Genomic DNA, 22,349 nt, shown 5'->3' with positions numbered 1-22,349 from the left:
CAAATTCTGGCTCTCTTATTCCAAAAAAAAGCACTCAGAACCCAAGTTTTCAACCAACACACTTTCACATCTCTGCTCCCTCCCCGTTTCATTTCCTTTTCACCTTCCCAGGCGTGATAGGCAGCCAATGCCCTCAGGAGGAGTACAGAGAAGTTCTCAACAGTGGGAAAACTCCGAAGCCTCACTCTCTCGCAACTTAGGGGGTCGGTCTGCCATGGACAATTATTGTCCCATCTGGGTGGCCAAAAACTGTTACAGTCTCCAGGGGGTTCCTCCCCAACTTCTGGGTTCATTTTGCCCGCCGCCTGAGGAAAGCTGTCTCTTAATACCAGAGATCAGTGAAAAGGAAAGGAATTTATTATTTATTTGAAATAACACAAACTAAAGTTCCCCACAAATGCACACAGTCCTCCCAGCACCCTCTACACGGCAAAAGGAAGCACTTCCAAAGCCTCGTGGTCCTGACTCTCACCCAAGCCTCATGGTCCCAACCAAGACACCAAAGCCGCGTGGTCCTAAATAGATGCGTGGTCCCAAAAAGAGAGATGCCCAGTGGTTGCTGTGCCTCTGTTTAAATCCCAGCGCCAATCTTCCTCTGCAGCCCCATTTCCGGCTCCTCCCACAATCGGCCACAGCTGCCAGCATTCTGGGCAGGTGTGGCCCTGTGGTGTGGAGCCAATTATCTCCAGGTTCTTCTGGACCCTATTACAGATCCCTATTTGGGGCTCCCCTCTTGGCTGCACCCTGTTACATAAGGAGAAATAGGGTATTCCAAACAGCTCTGGATCAGAGGTTCCCTGTGTTATGCAGGACTATTCATGTATAGCAAGTTCCGCAAAGACATTGCATGTTAGAAATCAGTGGCTTCAGTGTCTAGATTGTCCCCTGGGGGAGGACCCAGTCTTGGCTGTATATATTCGGGCACTGGACTGGGTACACCTCTTATGGAGCTGAATGGAAGAAGAGTGTAGGGAAATGCTTCTATTACATTTCTATGATTTTTACCTTGAAGGAAAGATCACTCTTAACCAGTAACAAATAGTGAATGCTTGCAGGTGTTCCATTCAGTTGGCTGTTTTGGAAATTCACTCAGGGAGAGTAAGGTGTATGTTGAGGGGATGTCAAGGCAACTGAAATCATTGATGCTCCCAAATTATTATTTTGCCAAACGTTTCAAGCTCAGTTCACATCTAATCTCTGACTGCAGCTGAAGACCAGAACAGCCACTTGAGCCTTACCTTTTACCTCGGGTCTCTTGAGGACATGCTGAGTGAAAACGGGCATAGCCAGACATCCAAAAGAGTCAGGAATTTAGAGCAGCGGGGTAAATCTAAAGGGTTTAAAGCATCTAATCAAAAGTGACTCCTTCTTTTTTTAAGTGTTGACTTAAAAAATAAAAGTGGTGTTAAAGGGTTGACTTTTTACATGCAAATTTGAATCAGGAAATTCCATTTATCCCCAAGAGGGTGGAGAGCTCCTTGAAGCTCTCAGCAGCTCTTGGCCATGTGGCCTCCTGTAACTGAAGGGTAAGCACGGAGGAGGTTAGTTTTTCGACTCAAGTAAGATCGGCAGTGTCTCCAGAAAAACTCTGACCTGCCTGGAGGTACATAATAAATAATGAAGATGTTAGGAGAGAGATGGCCCCCGTAACCTGGCTTGATCCCGTCAGAAGCCAGTGGACTTTCAGTAAAGCTCTGAAACTAGGTTCCTTTCTGACTACTTAGAGGAGAGAATCAGTAGGAAGTAAAGCAATTAGACTCATTGTGTAACGTAATGACACCATGTAATGTGTCTGCTAAGTGGATGTGAATATATGTGGGTTATTAAAGCAAGGTTATGGATCTGGAGAAAGCAATAACCAAACTCTAAAACATTTATGACACTATTTAACAAGCTAATATTAAACAGACTTTTAACAAGTTTTAAGCAACGTCATGTAATAGATGGAATTAACCAAAGAAAAACAGCAGCTCCAAAAAAGTATCAGTCCAATCAATCTTTTTCTCATTTTGTAATAATTTATTTGTATTATTCTTCGAGACACTATGAACATATGTGTTTATTTCTGCTTTGATGTATTGGAACTCATTACCAAGGGGCTTTTTCTAAATATCCTCTGAAATATTTATATAAATTACAGACATAACAATATTGCTTACAAATTGACTTTTATTCTTTTTTTTTCCTGCACCCAAGTCTTACTGAGTTCTAATCTCAGCATCTAATGGCTGTGCTTTTGTTAGTGGGAAAAGGAATCTCTGGGTTTATAACTCTCCATCTGAGCTGTCTGTGCTTGAAAGTTGGTATTGTTGCATAATAATGCTTTTGATATATATGAGTATACATATATGTATCTGTACATATATACATGTATATATGTATATCTGCATACATATACACACATAACCACGTTTTGCAGGACAATGTGAACTTCTTATATATTGCTATCATTGACTATTGCTAATTGTATTGAGTATTGATGCCATACACTTGCCCTATGCCAAACTGAGATTTTTGCTTTTTAATTTAATCCATAAGTCAAGAAAATACTATACAATTATTTTTAATTTAATCATGGAAAGATACATAATATACAATTTATCATCTTGATGATCGTTCAGTGGACAGTTTGGTGTTTTAAGTACACTCACGTTGCCATGCAGGCACTATCCCCACTCATCCCCAGAACGCTTTTCATCTTGCAGAACTGAACCTCTCCAACTGTTAAACAACAACTCCTCATTCCTCCCTCCCTTGCCTCTGACAAACACCACTCCACCATCTGTCTCCACAAAATCGACCTCTCTATATAGCTCATGTGGTTGAATCATGCATTATGTGTCCTTTTGTGATGGGTTTCTTTCCGTTAGCACTATATTGACAAGGTTCATCATGTTGTAGCATGAGTCAGAGTTTCATTACTTTTTATGGGCACCTAATATTCCACTATGTGCATATACCGCATTTGGTTTATCCACTCATCTGTCAATGGCTGTTTGCATTGTTTCCACCTTTTGACTAATGTAAACGATGTTGCAGTGGACATGGGTGAACGGGTATCCGCTCAAGGCCCTGCTTTGCAGTCTTGTGGGTATATACCCAGAAGTGAAATCACTACAACATATGGTAATTCTATGTTTAATTTTTTAAGAAACTGCCACACTATTTTCTGCTGTTTCTGCCCCATTTTGCCTTCCTCTCAGCAACTTACAAAAATTCCAAATTGTTCATACCCTTGTCAGCACTTGTTGTTCTCTGGATTTTATGTGCATGTTTGTGTGTGTTAACAATAGCCATACTAATGGAGTAAAGTGCTATCTCATTGTGGTTTTAATTTGCATTTTTCTAATATTAGTTGTTTTGAGAAGGTTTACATATGCCTATTGGCCATTTGCCTTTTTTGTTCAGAGGAATTTCCATCTAAATTCTTTGTCCACTTTTTAAATCAGGTTTTGTTGTTGTTGAGTAAATTATGTTCTTAAATAATTGTATTAACTATTTTAGTGTTTCCAAATTCATGGTTTTGGACTTTATTCAAGTGTCTGAACAATAACAAATGGGGTTTCCCTGCACAAATTTTCGCAGAGTATCTCCTTGCAGCCTCCCCCATGGATATACACATTTTACTAAATACACTGGTTTCAGCTGAACTGAACTGGTAGCTGCAGATTCGGTCATAAAGCGATGAAGTAAGGCTCAAAAAGGCCAAACCAGTTACTTCTTATAAGCCATAATTCTCCAAAGGAGATAAAAGAAAACTAGTACTTACTAGTTGCATCTGATAAAACTAAAGTGTTGACATAAATTAATTTTATTTTACAAACAATAGAGCTGAATTTGGTTGAAGGTGGTCTAGCAAAATGCACGTGGCAGCAACCAGAGACACAGAACCTACTGCATCTTTGACACCTCCAATTAGATACCCCTCTGAAAAGCAGCACATCTAAAACGTAACATCCCTTTCCTCCAAAACCCGACATTCATTTTAGTTCTCCCTTCCAGCACACATTTAAACCTGTCTCTGGCAGCATGATATGGTTGAAAACCTATTCAACTTAGAGTCAGAGGCAACTGATTTTATATCTCGCCTGCAAGACCTACGGGTGACATGTTCTTAATACTCAGGTCACCTCCCCGGATGCCATTTTTCTTTAAAATGTGTGCTCCCCAAACAGTGACTGTAAGACTGGAAAGAACAAACTCATATAAAGTCCTGCCACATGCTAGGTTTTAAGTCACTGTTATTACTGTTACCTTTGACGTGAAAGCAGGAAGATTTACTTTAAGATGTTTCCACCAAGCCTCTCTTCAAATCTAGAGTAATTAAACCACGTCTAAACATTCTTATTCCCAACTCTTGGAAATAAGAAGTTTGCATACTTTACCTAGAATGATGTCTTACGAGTATAAAACTCGAAGATAACTGAAATACTTTGCCACTAACAGCCCCTCTTTTCCTTAAGGTACTTTCAAATGGCTGCTGTCTATTTGTGATCCATTGGAAGGCTGTGTTTTCCACCGCCGGGTTTACACAGTGAGAGTCGAGCTTGAAGAAATAAAAGATAGCTCAGTGCTTTGGTCAAGTCCCGGGAACTCCGCTTCCAAATTCCAAGACAGAGGAACCCCAGCTTTGCTGTGGCCTGTAAGTTATCTTTAAGCTTGCTTCACTTTATTCTCTTATTTGGTCCATAAGCATTTCTTTTATTGTTTAATAGAAGGTCAGCTCTTTCTCCATCTTAAAGAAATCTTTAAAATAGTGTCTATTCACTGTGAAGTGATTAAGGCCAAAGAGAGGAAAGGAACAGCCTACTGCTCCCCATCACTTATTCTTCATCGGCACTGTAGAGCCAGCGCATGAATTAACAGCATTCCTCGAACCTGGCATGCCCTGGTGGGTGGTGTTCAGTATGCTGGCAGGTGCGTGTTGAGTTCATGAGCCCTGCCAAGTTCACAGTGGAAGAAAGTGCCTTCCTTCATTCTTCTTGACAGGCTGGTGAGCTTCAGTCATTTCTTCATTGTTTCTCTTATGTTTTTAAAGAACTAGCCTAAATGATGTTTGTCTCTTATCTGAGGGGTACTTAGTTGTTTGGAAAGAGTGAGTTTTGCACATTTCCACAAAAGGATGCTTATCTATGGATGCTGTTACTGCTACTGCTGCCTTTGCTGTGTTTTGGCCACTGATATTTCTGTGTGTTTCCATCACAATGATAATGTCTGCCTGGCTATGTGTCCAACCAAAATACATATTTTGAGTGATATATCAACCAGATGGTGGAATAGGAGGCCCCTGGTTATCGTCCCCTGTGTAGAAAGAGCAACTAGCAATTGGTCACAGACAAGAATGCCTTTGTGAAAATCCCAGAATGCAGGGGAGAGGGTAAAAGACCCACTTGGACCACAAAAAATAAGAAAAGTCAATTTCCTTTGGATTGCATCAACCCTCACAATACATATGGGTGTCAAATTATGTTGTATAGCTTAATTATATGAAATCTTATTCATCAATAATACCTCATTAAGCTACACAAAATAGGCATGGTAATGTGGGTGGAGCTGATTAAGAATAGTGAAAGGTGGTGTACTCTACCAGGAAGGCAGAATACAGTGTGTTGCTGTGACTGGCATTGTTTTTTTAAAAGGTAAATATCTAATTATTTTTGCAGTTTGAAAAATTGAGAAAAAATAACCACAAGTAATTTTCCATCTTGTAGATGTAGCTTCATTTATCATTTTATTTCCATTTGGTGTGTATTTACATTGTCTGATACTTATGAATGTGTAAGCAATGGATAAATGTTGAGGTGTTTTGTTGAAACCCTAACACCTGAAGGAGAATAGCTTCAAAATTATTGATCTCGATTGTGGTAAATGGATTATTTGGGTTCAGGAGGTATTTCTCACCTTTATAGCTCCAAGCTCTTGAAAAAGTCCTACCACATGGTATCGACTCAAATATTTGTGAGGATGAAATAATGAATGAACAGTAAGACATTGCTTTCTCTCATGTCATGTTTAGACAGTGATCTGACTAGCTGTAATGAGCTATAAGAAGTCAGCAGATATTTATTTACAGTAGCAATATGCACTGACCCCGTGAAGCAGCTATTAGTTGTGCCTGATAGTGTGTGCGTATTGGGTGGAGGGAAACTTCTGGGGGCAGATCTTCCAGATATTGGCAGTCAAGAGTTGGCCAGTAATCTGAGGCCTGGGCTCCAAGAGATATAGTAGAACCGGGCTTGATTTAGGCTGCAAATAATCATCACGGTTCTGTGCATGTATTTGCATCACTTGTGAGAGTAGCAGTCCACAGGGCCTTCATTGTACAAGGATGGGGACTAAAACACCCAGGTCCTTTACCCCCAGCAACCATGCATCGTATCACCGGATCTCTGGACCTTCTTTTTCCCTTATTTATGTATTTATTTCTCTCTCTATACACACACACACACACACCACTTTTGGAGTCTAAGGGGCTAGTTTGACCCCAAATTTTGGCATTTGCAGGTAGTTCAGGGATGTCTCATTTTCCTCCTTCATTTCCCAGGGTCATTGGGAAAACTATGTAAGGGGGGTATCTACCTGTGATGCACCTGGCACAGCAAGGAGGTGCATAATAAAGTATCATTTCAGACCCTGCCTCATTGTAGATTTGGCGACATTTGAGGTTAAAGAACTCAAAGAAGTTGATTTTTACTTAAAACAAAGCAAGTAACAGCAAACTGTTTGAATCTCTGAAAGCCAACATGAGAGGTCATTAAAATTTGTGAGCTGGGAAATTTCTTGATAAAAAGATGATACTCTAGGAGAGATATATGGTCAGCATTATAAAAATGGTAGATTGGAAGTGAACTTGGGAATTGAACATGAAAATATAACAGTTTTTATAAGAATACTTTGTCAAAATTATACAAGGCCATAAAAGAAAGAAGATCAGCATCAGGGTAGTTTTGGGATTTCTCATTTTCCCGGGTGAGAAAAAGGCATTTTAAAGCAGTATATTTTTATTAATAAGATAACTATTTTCTTTAGTATTTATTCTAAGAAGGAACTTTTTTTCTTAAATAAGTAAAGAAAAAAGAGACAAAGTAATTGTCTGGGGGTAGAAGAAATAAATACAGCGTCTTCTGCTTTCCAAAGAGAGGGAATGTGGGTGAAACCTGAGTGAGTAAGATTAGTCACTTGGAACGTCCTGTCTCACTACAAAGGTCCTCAGAGGACACAGAAGAGGTAATGCACTGCACCTCTGTGAGAGGCTCACAGTCTTCTGCTCCTTAGACTAAGCCGTAACAGCAAGATCTAAAAATCAGCCTCAAAGGAAATGTTATACAAAATGAAATAATTAGACCTCTATTTAGTCACATTTATTACAACTTTGCCAATTATGAGGAATACACTCTACTACCTCTAGGAATCACCTATTTAATACCACAATAGTTTATAATTCTGCCTCTTTTAGCGGTTGTAGTGGGGGGAGGGAGTGGTGAGGAAGAGATGCAACTATTTTTTGTTAGAGTGCCATTACTTATATAAAAATATCTTTATTTCCTCCTGACTTTTATTACTGGCACTTACAGTGGGCACTCATTTTTTTTATAAAGAAACTCAATTCTCATCACTTCCCAAAGGTTAGTCTCTGTACAGTGATTAGTAAAGGATAATATAACTAAATCAGGACATATACACATGCTATCTATACCTATACTGAGTGACTGATGGCCACCACTAGCCTCCTCCCGTAGGATTCACATTTCTGCTAAATTACAAATCAGTTTGGTTCATGAGGTTCTTGATTGCTCACAAAGGGAGAGATGTTCAATCCAGGATCCCCAAGGGTTTGCCAGCACCCTTAATGACAATGCTTCGAATGTACATAGAACAGGATTAGAGAATTCAGATGCAGTTGGAATGGGCACATAACATAATTGCATTGTGGTAACACAACATTACTTCATATCAATAGAACTAACTGGATTTTGTTTGGGGAATAAAATTAATTACCCTGCACTTCACTTGGTCTGCAAAGATGAGCTAAGTAACTTTGTTTTGATTGCTTCTTGGAACATGATTAAAAGTAGATAATCATTTTGTCACAAAGGCCGCTTGAGTAACCCATGAATGGTGAATGTGAACTCCATTCTGATTCAGGGCTTCAGCTATGAAATCCCTTCGATTCACTGCTCCTGTGTGAGCAGCTGTTGATTTGCAAAGATATTTAGCACAAATGTTTACATTAAACATTTAGACACAGTGTGCAGTTTGCAATGTTTTCATCCAATGAAAAAGTATCTACAGCCACCCAGCTTTGCATGTGTTTGCATTATAATGGGTCTAAACACATTGTCAGGAAGTTGTTTTTGCTTTTTTAAGTGAGCATTACATAGCTGCATACAAAAGAAACTGACTCAAGTGTTTTGGTGAATTGTTTAGGAGTTATCTTTACGGAATGAAATTTAACCTTAGCAACATTTTCCTAAACATTACATTTAAGAGTCACTCTTCTCAAAGGTGCCTCTATGTGGTACGGGAAAGTGAGGATTGTCTGACATTTACTGCAAAGAGAGATACTTAACAGTGACTCCCCAAATAATACGTCCTTGGATATTACAACGATGTTCATGGTTTAGGTTTATTTTAGTTATTTTTGTGGAATATAATATGTGATTTAAGTATTGGTGACTTTCTTCATATTATAGATGTCGTTTCAGTGGGCTAGAAATAATACATAGTCAAAGATTCCTGTCATTTATTTTCCCTTTTTAAAGTGATGGTTTCCTTACCATCACTTTAAATATCCCCAATTCTCCTCAGAATAATAACCTGAGTATCTGTCCAACAAAGGAAATTTATTCTCCAGTTTTGAAGCTTGACAGAAGTTGTGAAAACCTTGTATTATTATATAACCTCACTTTAATGACAGATGAAAATAGAGTAACTTCTACCATATAGGCTTACTGTGAGGTTTGATGTCCTCATACAGGTAGTGAAGATGCATAACTACTTCCTCCTTTAGGCAGTCTTAGCATAAGCTGGGAAAAGAGTTTGGCCTCTGTGAGTTCCTGTAATTTTCTACAACCACTGTCACTGAGAGGATAGTGCTATCTGTTTTGGGGTAAAACAGTAGGCTGGAAAAAATAGTAAACCTGAATTAACTGCATCAGAGACAAAGATACTTGATTTTTCATTTTTTCATTTTCATTACCTTCTAATGCACCATATGATAGTTGGGGCAGGAGTAGCCAGTACAGGGGAAATGATTTTTTGGAAAAACACCAGGTCTGTGGAAGAGCCTAGGACCTCACTCCCCATTGCTGCAGCTGCAGACCTTGGGCAGAGCTCAGAGAGAGGGAAGGACAGTGAGTGAACTGAATGTTCTCCTTCGCTCTTCTTGGTTTTCAGATTACTGCTTCCCAGACTCTGGGTACAAGGCTCTCTCTTGTTGTTTGCTTTATAGATTCTGCAAGTACTTCTCAATGTATACATCATAAGAATCCCATAAGCTAAATGAATGACTTCTTAGAGTTTAACTTTTTCAAAAGCTGTTTGATAAACCTTTAACTCTGTCTTCAGTGACTACATGTTTCTTCTCATTTCTCTTTAGAGGCTGCATAAATAGTTGGTGATTGGCTTACTAGGGGTCAAAGGAATAGAAGTTACAATGTTAACCTTGCTGTTGAATTAATGGTGCACTCCCAATATCGCCATTGGGGAAGCACTGCCTTTACTGTGCATGCACGAAGAGCAATCGGAAGAACAGAGTCAGGAGATAATGATCACAGTACCTGGCATTTTTCTATACCTTTCACCCGAGCCAAGCATGTTTTGAAGTGCATTATATCATTTGATTACTATTTTATCTCAGTACATCAAGCGCTGAGCCCTGGATTCCACAACCCCTTGGCCTGGTAGGGGTGAAGACTGTAGCTCTTTGTCATTTGGCTGCACTCTGACTTTCAGATTTTTTTTCAAGAGAGAATCTTGAAGATACAATGGATTTAGGTAGAACCATGAGAGACAACATTGAAAGGAAATTCATCTCATCCAGAGTGGCATCCCTGAGGTAGCACACACCGAGGTGTGTAGGAGACAGGGTGTGGGAGGGCGCTCTCAGTTTAGGAAGTACAGTAGGGGCATAATGGAGGGACCAGGGACTCAGAGCAATTGAAAGAAATGAAGCACATGTTGGGGAGGGAAGGAGAGAGGAAGGGATGAGGGGGCAAGAGACCACTGAGTGACGTAACAGGAGTGAGTGGTGAGAGCCTGAGAGATAGGAGAGGAGGAAGAGGAGGAAGGGGAAGAATGGAAAGTTATAAGAGTCTAGAAAGGAAGGGAGAAAGGGAAGGAGGGAGAAGAAGGAAGGAAAATGGGAATGGGGTTAGGTGGAAAAGGATAAAGGACTCGGCACTAGAACAGTCAGCATTTTCAGGTGAGTTCGGATTTTGGACATCCGCCACAGGTTATATAAAACACTTGGGGTGTCGAAGATGACAGTGTCATCACCAACTTCGGGAAGCGTGGTTACATAAACTCAAGATGATGATTCTTCACTTTGGAAGTTTAAAATCTAATAGAGAAAGACATAAAAACAATATAGAAAGCATAAAAAATTGATGTAATTATGTACAGGGAGATGTCATGATTGACAGGAGAGGAAACCAGTACAAACTTGGAGATCCAAGACGAGTCTTTAATAACCGTCAGGAAAAATAAATAAATATGTTCCAGGCAAGAAAGTAACGTACAGAGAGGTGTAAAATAATATGCCCATTGAGGAAACTGCACGTAGATAGGGATAGAAAATATTGTACAGACTTTAGGGGAGAGCTGAGAGGTGAATTGGAAAAATGGACAGGAGGAGGTCCTAAAAGCCTTGTAATAAAAGTGAAAAGTTTGATGAAAACATGTGCAACATATTAGTCATTAGGGAAACACATTTTAAAAATAACATGAGATACCCTTTCATACACAGTATGATGGCTAAAGTAGAAAAAAGGTTAGAATGTAGAGAAATTAGAACACTTGTATTTTGTTGGTAGAAATATAAAATTGTTCATTTACTGTGGAAAACAGTTTGGTGGTTTCTCAAAAAAAAAAAAGCCAAAACATAAAATTACCATAGAACCTGGCAATTCCAGGCCAGGGCGTATATTAAGTATTGAAAACAGGTACCCAAACAGGTGTGGACACATGTTCATAGCAGAACTCTGCAATAGTCCTGAGGTGAGGACAACTCACCTGCACACTAACAGCTGAATAGATAGATTGAGGCATGTATAGACAATGGATTATTATTCAGCCATAAAAAGGAATGCACAAAATATTATTCTAAGTAAAAGAAGCTAGGCACAAAAGGTTCTCTCTAATATGTACTATGTATATGAAAGATCTATAATAGAATCCAGAAACAGATTGGTGTTTTCCAGGGGCTGGGTTAAGGGGAAAAATGACAAGTGATTCTTTAATGGGCATGGGACTTTCCTTTGGGATAATAGGAATATTTTGGAAGTAGATAGAGGTGGTGTTTGTACAACCCTGTGAAGGTACCAAATGCAATTGTTTAATTTATAGTCATTAATTTTATATTTTATAAACTTACCCTCACTAAAAATAAAAAAAAATAGAAGTTTAACCGTCATTCTTAAAGGTATAGGGAGCTCTGAAAAAAAAAAGAATAAGAAAGGTGAAGAAAGACACAGAGGAATGAATGAAGGAATGGAGGGAGGGAGGGGAGGAGTGAAGAAAGGTGGTAGGTCACACTCGTGGTTTTCAAAAACGACTACCAAAGAAATCAATAGAATCTTGAGGGAAGGCAGTGTCTTCTGTACGCTCAGGTTTAGATTTCCTGGAAATGGGTCTGAGAAGAAGTCTAAATTCTAAAGGTATATTTGGTGCTCACCAGTTTATGGTGACCTGTTTAAGCCTTGCAATCAAAAGAGCTGTTCCTTTAAAAAGAACTTCAAGTCCACATTCTCTGACTAGCCGTCAGGCCTTCTAATTATTTTTAGGCTGAAAAGTTGTAAAGAAAATGGAAGAGCAAAACTCAGAGGAATGCCCTCAGGGAGGTCACATTGTATAAAGCATCTCTGCTGAGAGCTGGATTTCACAGAGTTAGGACATAAGCAGAGCCAATTATCTGAAGATTTATGAGCAAATTGGTCTGACTGATAGAGGATGTAATGCAATAACAAATGCGATGTTTTAGTCCCACTTTAAAGTGTACGTGTGCCTTACCCTTAAAGACAGTTATTCTAAGGCTGAACAAGGTCTATTAATTACATGACGTTGAATTCTGATATTTGTTTGACATCCTAGGAAATGATGAGTGGGGAGTCTTTCCTGACATTTGGGGTGCAGACCATGTGACCTGACAGATCAACTTACACTAAACAGTTGGCATGCCTCACAGAGACAGGGAAGAGACTGACACCTGTCAGAGGGAAGGGTGAGCTGGGAGAAGGTGGTGAAGGAATTGAACAAAGAAAAAACAAAACCCTCATAGACACAGTGGTATGGCGATGACCAGAGGAAAAGGGAGTGAGGGGAGGTAGAAGAGGGTAAAAGGGGCATAAACGGTGATGGAAGGAGACTTCACTTGGTGTGATGAACACATAATACCATGTAGATGACTATTAACAGAGAAACTTTCTACAAAAAAAAGCAATTGACATGACAAAATGGAACAGGTTTATAATTCTCGTTGGCCAAGTGCTACCAAAGAACACAGGGAAAGAGATGAGGGAGGGTAGACATCTTCTCACTTCTGGGCCTCGTTCATGTCTTCATTTGTATCCCGAGTGTGTTGGATAAGATAAGAAGTACTGTAACTTGTTTTACATAAGGAACCACAGAGGGAAAGTTTACATGTAAGTTCTTTGACCCCACGTAAATATACTCTAACCCAATAGTATGTGATCCTGATACTATTAGCATGAGAGAGATGGGAAAAGGGAAAGTATTCCTGCCGAAGTGTTCTGTGGTTCAGTAGGGTTTTGTTATTTATTTATTTATTTATTTATTTTTTGCTCTAATTGGTGGGAGTACCTGTCCAGCTGTGGTAAATCACACCCACGGAATTCGCTGGGCGTGACCAGTGACACACACAGGCACGTTGACTTCCTCATCAAGCAAAATGCATTCACAGTGTCTTTTCTTATTCCCATTATGAAAATCAAAGACCCTAGAAAAAGATGGTGGATTGGATTACAACCCTAAGACTTGAGGTTTTTACAGATTTTATAGCAAGGTTTATTTTCCACTGTGGTGTGTATATGAAGCTACCATTCATTTGGCAACAAGGAGAGGCCAGACACTGGCACAAGTGATTCAAGGGTAATAGAGAATTGCTTATGATGTTGAAGAACATCAAGGTTATACAATTTGTATAAGGTATATGTTGCATTAAAATGCAATAAATATAATTAACGAAAATAATAATTTATGAGACAGAGGAATAGTACCTGAAAGAACTAATTGCCTTGTGAAAGGAACTGAGTCATTTTAGTCACAGTGTACAGGCATATATGAAATATTCTGTTCCGTTAAGGAGAAGGCATTCAGATGATGACTTAGGGAATATTGGTTGGATTTGAATCAACCAGAAGAGATGTATTTGTAAAGACTGACATTTCATAATAAATGATATGTACTAGAACTTGGGCATGAAAATAAACACTTTTTAAACCTGCCAAGTTGGACAATCAACCATCCTAGTATTTAACATCAAGCATGTAATTGACTCTAAGAAATAAGTTCCTGACTCAGCTTGGGGCAGCTGGATGACTAGGGAACAAGAAATAAGTGGTCTGTTCCCAAGGGGAAGTGGTACATGTTGAAGGATGTCTGTATATCCAAGGTTTTGATGACCTCCCGTAATTCATCTGTATAGAATTCACATAAAGACGAACAGATAGCGATAACTAGGATTAACTGAGAGTCATGGTGTGTCATGCACTTCTCTGAACACTGTGTATATGCATTATCTAATCTAATCTTCAAAACTATACCATGAGGCAAGTGCCATAATTGTGTCTGATTTCTGATTTGCTACTACAGAAACTGGGTTGAAGAAGCTAAGTGTTTTGCCCAAGGACACATAACAAGTAGCAGAACCAGATATAATGTATATTATATCTGGTTATAATAGAAGAAATATTTTTCTATTTTTTCTAAAAATAGAAGAAATATTTTTTCTCTCACAATAGCAATGGGTGAGGCTATCAGGATAATCCCTAAATGAATAAATCTGGCAAAACGGCATTTAATTTTTTACAAGGCGTTATGTGGTAGCCATCATATCAATGTGGGTGTGAGTGAGTTTTCTGAAACAGAGTCAGCCTGAAGCCAGGGAGCTGAGCAGCTTGCCTCCTGTTCAAAAACCTCTTCTCCCCGGGACCCCTGTCTGGATGTTATCCTTCCCTCATTTGTAGCTACAACTCCCTGTTAATGTGGAGCTTCTGTGGGCTAGCTCAGCAAATTCCGATCATTTGAAAAACATCAATCTCCTGGCTGGATTTACCTTTCCTTCAAAGCCTATAATTTGATTGTTTTCATGCTGTGAATTGATAGATGGCACATTTAGACCAGTGCTGTGATTCTGAGTGCAAGTGGAAGACTCTCATGGTCCTGTCTTGTCTGATTCGAGAAAACTATTAATTATCTTGCTCTCTTTTCTCTCGTTTTCTATTCATTTTCCCCTGGATTGATGAGCAGCTTAAACATGGTGAACAGACACAACATCTGCCTGTAGGGCCAGGTCACTGTGTGTCACAAGGCAGTAGTGTGTGCTGGTCACGGCGAGGAACGGAGAACTCGGTATCAAATAAATATAGGTTTTCTCATGCAGGAAGGCTTTTATTTCTCCATTTGATTTTACTGGATTTCTAACTTATGCTTTAGGTATTGCTTTTTAAGAAGTACATTGTTCTGAAAAGGTAGTTTCCATAAAAGGAGGAACCCTAATATCACAATGTTTTCCTACCTATGACATACCAATCAAGTTTTGGTATGGGCACACATTTTTTAAGAAGGGTTTGCATGTAACACGTTGATCTGACTTCTCTGTGTATCTTGATAAAACCCACATCACATATTTATTCATCTGTTTTGTTCAGACCCAAAGCTTTGTGAAAGATGGAAGCAGAGCAGTATTGGAACACATCACTTCCACCCAGTAAAAGCCAACTGAAACACCCAAAGGAAATAGGAGTAAGGGGAGACTTGGTTTCATGGAGGAATGAAGGAAGGAAGCCATCAGATGTCACTCAACTTGAAGTCTGTCTGTTAAATAGACCTCAGTTGGCAGGCCATTTGGAAACAGAATATGGATTAAGTATCACTGTCAACTCCCTTTAAAAATAATGTCCTCTTCAAAGGATTGAATAAAGAAATTTGTAGAGGACTCCCCCACACGTCCAGAGCTTAGTTGATACAAGACAACATTAGATAAGATGATAATCCCTCAAAACAGGGATTTCTAAAATTACAATGGTATTTTTTCCATGCCTATTAGCTAGCCACAGTGGCTGCCTTAAATCACTTTGACTGTGAGATAGAACATGCATAATTAATGCATAAAATATGTATCTATTTCTCTATTCCCACACGCTCATCTTACTCAGTGATTTTTACCTCCTACGTGCAAAATATCCACCCTCAAGGGATTGGCACCAGCCTGTTACATCTGAAAGGCCAGATTGGGAAATCTTACATTATTTGCTGGCTTTGACTCCCTAAACTTCTTCAAAATCAGGGAATAAAAGTGGATTCAGAGAAGCAAACCTAAATGGGGAAAGAAGAGATGAATGTTTCAAGTTGCAAAGTCCAGACTGTATGGAATGGGGAGCTGTAAGGAAGGATGAGGGTATCCAAGTATGTTTTTGGCTCTTGATAAGACATGAAATATGAGGCTTGGGGACACAGGCTGAGAGAGAAGCGTAGAAGTGATATATATATATATGTATATGACATATAAGTTTGCTTTTTTGTACTTTTCTGTGAACATTATGCAAAACCCACAACAGTGTTGATATTATTAAAACCATTTATGTTCATTTGATATTTCACATAATTTACAAAGCAGAGAAGAAAGCGACAACACTAAATGCTATATCTCAAACATTACTAGTATTTAAATTTGATGATAGCAGTACAAATTAGGCATTATATAGGCTCTCTATCTTTACATTCAAACAGGAAAATGAATGCATGGATGGAAAGAAATGATGGATGGTTAGAAGATAAAAAGGAAAATAGGTAGAAGATGAATGTTCGGACGTATCGATGGAAGGATGCAAAGATGAACAGATAGATCTTTGTAAACAGAATGTTTCTACTTTTACTGATATTTTACATAAATATATTTCATTTGTTCTACTTGCATTTAAGAGAAAATCTGAGAAAACCTAAAATTATTGTTAAACTTAAGATTTTTTTTTGCATTAGGGAATGTAATTCATTAAAATATTCCTAAGAAATTAAGAAACTATATTATTAAAAATCATTACCAGGGTAGTCATTATTTTCCCTATAGGCTTAAGGAAGTATGAATTAACTCCCTTTTATGCAAATAAGAAAATTAGCACTCAAAAACTTTTTACCCAGCTTTTATTGCTAATTATATTGGTGTTACTTTGTTAAAGATGACATAAAGTACACTCTGTTCTGAATCAATAATTTTTCAGTTGTCAAGACTTGGTTTTATAAATGGATTAAAAAGGATCACAAGTTTTTATTATGGAATTTAACAACCACAAAAAGAAAAAAAAACAGAGAATAGCATAGGAAACCCATTATTAATTTGAAACAAATTCTGCACATTACACCAAATTTGAATCTTGATACATGTTTCTTTGGAATTAGAGAGGAATCGCTGACTCACACAGTCTCTCAACTGGCAGGCCCTCCCCAGGATTTTGCCCTGTAGGGAAATTCGGCAGTGCGTTGTCAGAACTGGAGGCGGGTGCTGTTGGTATCAGTGGGTACAGGCAGGGTTGCTGTTAAACATCCTCAAATGAGCAGGACAACCCCCCAACAAAGAAATTCTCTCATTTCAAGTGTCATTCATGCCAGGCTTGAAAAAACCTTGCTCTGATCCACTTCACCCTAGGGGCACATTTTTTAATGAAATTTTCTGTCTCCGGTGTTTTCCAGAGTCTACCTCAACACATGCATATTTCCTGGCAGGAAAAGTCTCTTACTCCTCTGGCAGTTCCTCAGAGGGCCTGGCGTTGAGGCTCTCTCACCCTCTTGCTCCGTGTCTTCTGAATGCCCAAGTTTGGTTCGCAAGTCCAGAATGAAGCAGTTTCATGTGTTTGAAAGTTTTCATTCTAATCAGTTCCTGGAAAGTTACATTTGGAGTTCCTAGAATAGTATCCTGTGTTTGGATTGTCAATAATTGGGAGCCAATATCATTTTTAGTTTAAAAGCTAAAACAACTTTCTGTATCTGCAGAAACCATTAATCAAACCCTAACCAATAAGCTGCTGGGTCATTAAGCTCAAAATTAATGCAGTGGCCTCCTCACTTCGTTTTCCTATATTCCAAGCCTGGGACACCAGCCCCACTCTCTGGTATGCAGTGTGACAAGAGGTGACGTCGGGTAGGTTGCTAACAGTGTAATGATGCTAACCCAAACTTGACCTCCTCTGCCGCTGTATGTAGGTTTCATTCCATCAAAGTACCCTTTTGGGACAGTATTACAAATATATTTTTAAATTTAAGTTATAGGTACTTGGGAATTTTAATATTTCAGTATCAAAACTTTAAGAGAAAAAATAAATTAATAAACACCTAGTCTGTATGGGAGGGAGTTTTTTGGATACTTAGATTGAAAGACAATCCCCTTAAGATCTCTCAGTGGCCCACGCAGGCCACTGAGAATATTTCAGTATTGCTGGAATACAACATGTAAAGAAGGAAGTGCAGGAGGATGGATGATAATGGAGAGAAAAACATGAACCAGATTATGAAGTGTCCGTTGCAGCTGTCACAATAGTTGAACTTGTTCCCTTTAATCAACAGGAAGCCTCAGAGTAATTTTGAGCAAAGCAATGATCTAATTGGTTTATTATAAATTTATATCTAGTGGCAGGATTTCAATGGACAAGTCTGGAAAGGAGAAGATCGTTAAGAAACTATTTGAATAGGTTTTGAATAAGGGCAGTGGCAGCAGGCTGGAGAATAGGCACAGGGTGCCGCTAAGTGACTGAATTAATGACTGATTAGACAGACAGTGGGTTAAATGAAGAAAATAATTTGAGGGATATTTTTCTAAATGCAAAACGAAATCAGACTGTTCTCTGCATGCAGGTGCCCTTCCCCACCATTTCAGAAAACAAATCAGTTACTGCTCACAATGCCTGTCTTTCCTTTTCACCCGCAGACAGCACTGCCGTGGTTATTTATAAGACTCCACATCTGGAGAGCTAATTTGTTTGTGGACTGTTCCGGTTCCGCAGAGTAGTTAGCAAGCACTCAGCTGCACCAAGTTCATTCAACCCTGATAATTAAATTAAATGCCGACATCAAGGAGACAGCAGAAACTTATTAACAATACCAAAAAGTTTTCCAGGCCCCTAAGAAAGCCATACTGCATTATAATGGAGACAGATGACATATTCTGTAGTGGAGTGATGGCCAATTTAATATTCCACTCATATTTTAATGTGTCTGTAGTGTAGTCTAGCGGAATATGGTCTCGCAAGTGGAGTAACACATTGGCGGCTCAATAGAATAGGGCTGACGTTCCTATGGAGCTTGCTATTACATGGACATGACCTTACTGAAGAAGATTTAATTACTTGAAATACCAGAAGGATGGCACTCTAACAGTATCACTGCAAAGGTCTTTAGAAAGAAGAGTTTGGGTGTCATGGCTGCTAACTGTCATGCATTCATTTATTTTCTTTTTCAACTTCTGCATTCATTTCCTTAGTTAAAGGTATCACTGTCAGTTTTTGCACATACCACAAGTCTCAGATTCATGTATTCTCTTAAACATTATTTTTCTTTGTCTCCTTCTAGAAAGGATGAATATACTTTAAAAAATAGCAGTATAAAATAGTCTCCTCTGCCACACCTAAGCCACAAGGTGTATCCATTCCACAAATGAACACACCCTTTATCCATCCTTCTTGTGATAAGAAAGTGTGTGTGTCTGTTAGACTCTGTGTCTTTTTAATATATTAGCTTATTTTAGTTTTCTATACTATTTTTATTTAATGCATCATGGAAGGTGTTTCAATTCAGCATTTATAGATTATTTCTTATGAGGGTATAGTACTTACTGTATAGACGCACCATGATTTAATTAAGTAGTACGCTATTGATGACCAATTAGGATACTTACCGTCTGTTATGAGCTGAATTGTGTCCTCCTAAAATCCATATGTTGAAGTCCAAACCCCTGGTACCTTAGAATGTTACTGTATTTGTAGACAGGGACTTAAAATGGCAATTAGAATAAAATGAGTTCATTAGAGTGGGCCGGAATCCAGTCTGACAGGTGTGGACATACAAAAAGACAACCAGGGACACCTGAAGAGGAAAACCCTGGAAGGACACAGTGAGAAGCCAGTCACACGCCAGTTCAAGAGAGGGGCCTCTCAAGAACTCAATCTTGATCTTGGACTTCTAGCCTTCAGAACGATGGGAAAATTAATTTATGTTATTTAAGCTACTCAGTTTGTGGTAGTTTGTTATGGCAGCCCTAGTAAACCAGTATATGGTCTTTTGCCTTTACAAAAATATAGAAATTAATCATCTGTATGAGGTTATTCATGTATATTTCTTCACATTAGAGTAGATGTCTAGTTAATTTCTATAAGTGGAGTTGCCTAGTCCATCTAAATTAATGTCGATGTTTCACTAAGGAGGGATTCACTTAGAAATAAGTGGAAGAAATGGTGTCTTACTTTTTAGTTTAATTTGTAGCCATTTAATTGTGGATTAGCCTATCTATCTCGTTATATGCACACGAGTACAGGCACTGAGCATCTCGCTCCTGTCATAGGCACAGGCAGATGAAAATGGAAAAACGTCACTTTCAATTTTGCGAGGGATCCTTGAAGAGGCTTTAAACAAATTCCCTTTGGTCATTCCTGTGGAGTTCAAATTTAATCCTGGGGAATTCCAAGGACTCCCTTGTTGGGATAATCTATTTTAACTCTCTAACTCACGTTCTTAGCCAGTGGTCTTATTTGATCAGCCACAACTGAAAATTCCGAATGGAAACATTAGAAAGTAAACAACCTTGGTTGTGCCTCCTTCCCCAACCTTTCAAGGACTGTCATTCCGCAGCTCCAAGAGGTTGTGTGATCCAATTAGGCAAATTGAAAGGGACAGCTTTTATGCAAAAGCATGAGAAAATTAATTGAAATCAGTCCATGTTCGGTGAAAACCGCTACAGACCTCACTGATGATTCCTAGCAATTAGAAGATGTTGCCCTGCAGCCAGCCAGAAACATTAAGTTTAAAAGCCTGTTAAAGGAAAATTACCAAAAGTTTTGAAATATTATTCACCTAACATGGACTAGGAACATCGAAACCAATGAGAACTTGGAAGGTATTTCATTAGTCAGAAGCCATGTTCTTAAAACCATTAGAGTGATAATTCTTCACTTCGTAATCTTTGTTGTTGCAAACTGATGCTTTCATGAGTACATTCTTCATGGAAATAGCTGTTGCAGCTCAATCATCAGAAAACAGTTCCTCAGTCAATGAAAAAGGGACATTTTAACTAGAATAGTGGTTTTCAAGCTATATTTTCAGGACATCTAAATTTCTAGAAGGTAATGGACATGTGTTAATAGAATGAAAACTGGACAGAGAGCAAAGGCATAAACAGAAATCTGAAATACCCATCTCATGGCCAACATATGAATGTCTTTGTTTTATATACTGAGTGGACATGGAAAACAGGTGTATCTAGTATATGGCTCACGCCACCACCATTCCCTTTACCTTGGCCATAACATATACATTACCATTGAATTACATTTTCTTTTCCCTGGAGCCTAGACAGAGCCTCTGAATCCTTCTTGAAACAGTGATGCAGGCAACTAGCCCCAAATTATCAGAGTTGGCATGAGACAAATTTGAACCTGAGATTTTCTTATAAAATGATTGCTTCCTAAAATACATATGTAGAAACATTATTTTTATTAAACAAAAAGAACTGCTATATTAAGTCATAAATTGAAGTCCTTCTAGAACCTTAGTTTGTGTTTTGTTTTTTAAGCCCCTGTATTAGCCTCTTTGTCTGCTTCTAGTTCTGCAGTTGCTGAGTCCATCACAAAATAATGATCTAACATCATTGATTGCTCGCTCATATGATTCTGCGGAGAACTCAGCTAGGCCTCCACTCGGTTCACATGATACAGGTGATCACCTTAGGAGGGCATGAGAAGCTCCCCTTAGTCTCACCTCAGAACAACTCCTTAGAGATGCTAAGTCCTGAGTTCGCTAACCACTACCCGTTGTGAATGCTCCATGCCTCATGCAGCCTGTCTTGCTGTCATAACATTCCCATGCTGGAAATCCTTTCTTTACAGTCCTTGCTCTTTTCCAACAAAACCATCTGGTGCCTTTCTAATAACTTTTAAGGCTCAAGTAACTTGTTTTCCCTCACTGAGGCTTTGTGTATCAGCCTGCTACCATGTTTGAACCAATCCTTCTATTTATTTCTACCATTCCACCCCATGTAAACCCACCTTGGACCCCTCATTACGTGTGTTTTTGGTTTTGCTGGTGTAGTTTTGTTCTTCAGTCTATACCCTCAACTGATCAGTGGGATTCTTGGTAGGTAGGGCAGTTCCAGACCTTTCCATGTTTCCTCAGGACTCAGATTCCTGTGTATTACCCAGCAAACAGCAAATGAGTAAATTCACAACTGCAGACATGGGCAGTGAGGACAAAGCTAGGAAGAAGAATCCATGGGTGCAAAGTTTTTACTGTTTAGGAAGAAAGCGAGCAGGAACTTCTGAATTTTGAATAATTATTTCCTCAGTGAACCAACAGAACCAAGTTTTATTTATTCCTGATGATTTTGTAATGTATACATGGCTTTATGTTGGAATTGCTGTATGTAAGTCTTGATAGGATCTGAATGACAGAATGAAGATTAACCTTCTTAGGTAACACATGCTGTTCAGGTTCCAATTTGCATTATCATCCCCTGGCGTTGGCTGAATGTCCGCCGTATCCTAAGAACTGGAAGATATTCCTCTCCACATATGCAATATTTAACTGTTAATATGCCAGTTTTACATCCATGGCCTTAGGTTGGTTTTCATAACCTCCAAAGCTGTCAGGAGCACAGAGCATGAAGTTCATCTTCCAGATGACAGGAGTGAGTT

Source organism: Phyllostomus hastatus, unplaced genomic scaffold, assembly GCF_019186645.2.
Source record: "Phyllostomus hastatus isolate PE091 unplaced genomic scaffold, TTU_PhHast_1.1 phas_scaffold_345, whole genome shotgun sequence".
Classification (NCBI taxonomy): domain Eukaryota; kingdom Metazoa; phylum Chordata; class Mammalia; order Chiroptera; family Phyllostomidae; genus Phyllostomus; species Phyllostomus hastatus.
The sequence above is the reverse complement of the archived record's forward strand: the minus strand, read 5'-3'. Positions refer to the sequence as shown.